At 37.4% G+C, this 3573-nt stretch overlaps 1 pseudogene; it reads left to right on the top strand.

Annotated features, from left to right (window-relative positions):
- Nucleotides 1-2396: 2396 nt before the first annotated feature.
- On the top strand, nt 2397-3034 carry LOC105721992 (high mobility group protein B1-like; annotated as a pseudogene).
- The last annotated feature ends 539 nt before the right edge of the window (nt 3035-3573 follow it).

Below are 3573 nucleotides of genomic sequence, written 5' to 3' on the forward strand. Positions count from 1 at the left end.
TACCACTCCTCACACTTTGTGTTTCTAAAGTCAGAATTTACTTCTTGTTTATAATACTAATCGATTACCAAATTTTCATTCTAGTAGTTATTCTTAATCCTTTCGTGTTTTGAATTTACATTAGAGTTATGGGTAATTTGCATACCACCATTATAGTGTTATGTTATTCTGCATTTGACTGTATATTTATCTTTACTTGTGAGATTTATGCTTTCATATGCTTTTACCTTGCTCTTCAGCATACTTTTGATTTTATATGAAAATCTCCCTTAAACATCTATTGTAAGGCAGATCTAGTGATGACAAATTCCTTCAATTCTTGTTTGTCTGGAAAAGATTCTATTTTTCCTTCATTTTTAAAGGATGGCATTGCAGGATTCTTGGTTGAAACTGTTTTCAGTACTTTAACATGTAATCTCACTCTTTCTTGGTCTGTAAGATTTCTGTTGAGAAATACACTGATAGTTTTATGGAGGTTTCTTTGTATGTGCCAAATCACTTTTCTCTAATTCTTTCCAAATTCTCTCTTTGTTTTTGATTTCCAACAATGTAATTTTAATATGTTTTGATGTAAATATCTTTATGTTCAACTATTTTGAATTCTACAGGCTTCTTGAGTCATGCTATTTTCATTCCCAGATTTGGGAAGTTTTGGGGTATTTCTTTAAATAAGTTTTCTGCATCTTTCTTTCTTTTATCTCCTTCTGAGACTCCATAATGTATATGTGTGTGTGTGTGTATGTGTGTGTGTGTATATATATATATATATTTTATTGTGTCCCATAATTTCTGTAGGCTCTGTTCACTCTTATTCATTGCTTTTTCTTTCAGATTGGATTAATTTAAAATAGCCTGTCTGAGTTTGCTGATCTTTTCCTCCTCACCATCAAGTTTGCTATTAAGGGGTTTTGTTTTGTTTTGTTTTGTTTTGCTATCTTGTTGTTGAACTCCAAATTTTGTTCTTGTATTGTTTTCCTGGTATTACTAAATTATTTAATTCTCTCCTATTGTACTTTATTAAGCTTTATTAGAAAAACTATTTCGAATTATTTGTCACATGGTTCATAGATATCTATTGATTTGCAATCAGTTGCAAGAAGTTTATTGTGTTCTTTTGAGGGTATCATGTTTCTGTGATTCTTCATGATCTGTTTAGCTTTGCACAGGTATCTTCACATTTGAAGAAGTAATCACCTCCTGCAGACTTTATGGACTGACTCCAGTTAGGAAAGACCTCAAGCTTTGAAGAATGTGGACAGCACGGAGGTGCTGACAGATAGGGTATGCTGGAGTGTGGTGCAACACAGGGTCTAGTGGAGACCATGTACAGGGGCATGTGTCAGGTTTGGATCTGGGAGTAAGAGAAGTGGCTTGATGGCATAGGCAGCTGGGACTCATGTCATTATCAATTACTTGGTAATTGGTGGTAAAAGATTTAGGGACCTGCAGTAGTTGCAAAGGTTGCTGGGGTTCTGGGTGGTGCCTGAGTCTAGCAGTGAATGTGCCTGGATAAGTGTAAGCTGGTGTAGTCAGCACAAGCTTCAGAGGCCAACTGTGGGCACATGCTGCTTGCTGGAGATGGAGTACCCACAGCAGTGTTGGCTGGGGCAATTCTGGTGAAGAGGATGCTAGGTCAGGCAGCTGAGGTTCATGACAGCAAACACTGCAGAAGAGAGATGGGTGGTAGATGGTTCTCTGTACTATGGCATGTTTTGTTTGAGACACACAAATTTCATTTCACAGGTCTCAACTACAGCGAACACCTACTAAGAGGACCAGGATTTAGGGGGTAAGCACATGTGCCCATGTACTTAAATCTTCACACTAGCCCTATAATATAAATATCATTCTCACAAATTTTAGAAAATGAAACTAAGGTTTAGGGCCAGTGAATTTCTGTTAGAATGACTGACTTGCTAAATTACCATTAGAATAAGAGCCAAATTTGCTTAAGCTCAAATTATCTGATTTATTCACAAATTACAGCGTTTGTCAGTTCAGAAATAAAATTTAATCATAAAATTGTGGTAAAATATTATAAAGCCCCATTTTCTCAAATGGCAAACCCAATCTCAAAGAGTATTCTTTAACTCATCCTTTCTCCAGTGGTCAAAAAGACACATTGATTATATGCTGGATTCTTAGGCTTCTTTTTTTTAGGCTACATTACACAGTGTATACTTGTCGACCTCCTCTTAACAAAGACCCTGTTAAAATGACTGTAAAAAGACCCAGGAACATAGAAGCTAAAACAATGTAGAGCGTGAGATGTGGCGGTTAAGAGTTTTGTTTTTCTGACAGCCATTGCAGTACATCCAGCTCTATAGAGACAGTACCAGGGCAAGTGAGAGGGGGACGGGCACTGGGCGACTCTGTGCCTCACTGAGGAAAAATAACTAAACACGGGCAAAGGAGATCCTAAGAAGCTGAGAGGTAAAATGTCATCATATGCATTTTTTGTGCTAACTTGTTGGGAGGAGCATAAGAAGCAGCACCCAGATGTTTCGGTCAACTTCTCAGAGTTTTCTAAGAAGTGCTCAGAGAGGTGGAAGACCATGTCTGCTAAAGAGAAAGGAAAATTTGAAGATACGGCAAAGGCGGACAAGGCCCATTATCAAAGAGAAATGAAAACCTGTATCCCTCCTAAAGGGAAGACAAAAAAGAAGTTTAAGGATCCCAATGCACCCAAGAGGTCTCCTTCGGCTTTTTTCCTGTTCTGCTCTGAGTAATTGCCCAAAAATCAAAAGAGAACATCTTGGCCTGTCCATTGTTGATGTGAAGCAACTGGGAGAGATGTGGAATAACACTTCTGCAGATGACAAGCAGCCTTATGAAAAGAAGACTGCGAAGCTGAAGGGAAAATACGAAAAGGATATTGCTGCCTATTGAGCTAAAGGAAAGCCTGATGCAGCGAAAAAGAGAGTTGTAAAGGCTGAAAAAAAAAAACAAGAAAAAGAAGATAGAGGAGGAAGATGAACAGGAGGAGGAAGAAGAGGAAGATGAATATGATGAAGATGATGATGATGATGAATAAGTTGGTTCTAGCGCAGTTATTTTTCTTGCATCTAAAGCATTTAAGCCTCCTGTACACAACTCACTCCTTTTAAAGAAAAAAATTCAAATGTAAGCCTGTGTAAGATTTGTTTTTAAACTGTACAGTGTCTTTTTTTGTGTAGTTAACACACTACCGAATGTGTCTTTAGATAGCTCTGACCTGTTGGTATTTTCAATAGCCACTAACCTCGCCTGGTACAGCATGGGGGGTTGTAAATTGGCATGGAAATTTAAAGCAGGCCCTCGTTGGTGCACAGCACAAATTAGTTATATATGGTGATGGTGGCTTTTTCATCTTCAGTTGTCTCTGATGCAGCTTATATGAAACAATTGTTCTGTTAACTGTTCAGTTACTCCATAACTGCAAAAAAAAAAAAAAAAAGTTGCAGCTGTTTTGTTGACATTCTGAATGCTTCTACGTAAATACAGTTTTTTTATTAGTATTGTCCTTTCCATAGGTCTGAAATTTTTCTTCTTGAGGGAAGCTAGTCTTTTGCTTTTGCTCATTTTGAATCACAT

This window comes from Aotus nancymaae, unplaced genomic scaffold (assembly GCF_030222135.1).
Source record: "Aotus nancymaae isolate 86718 unplaced genomic scaffold, 86718_ANA_hifiasm-v0.15.2.pri h1tg000065l, whole genome shotgun sequence".
NCBI lineage: Eukaryota > Metazoa > Chordata > Mammalia > Primates > Aotidae > Aotus > Aotus nancymaae.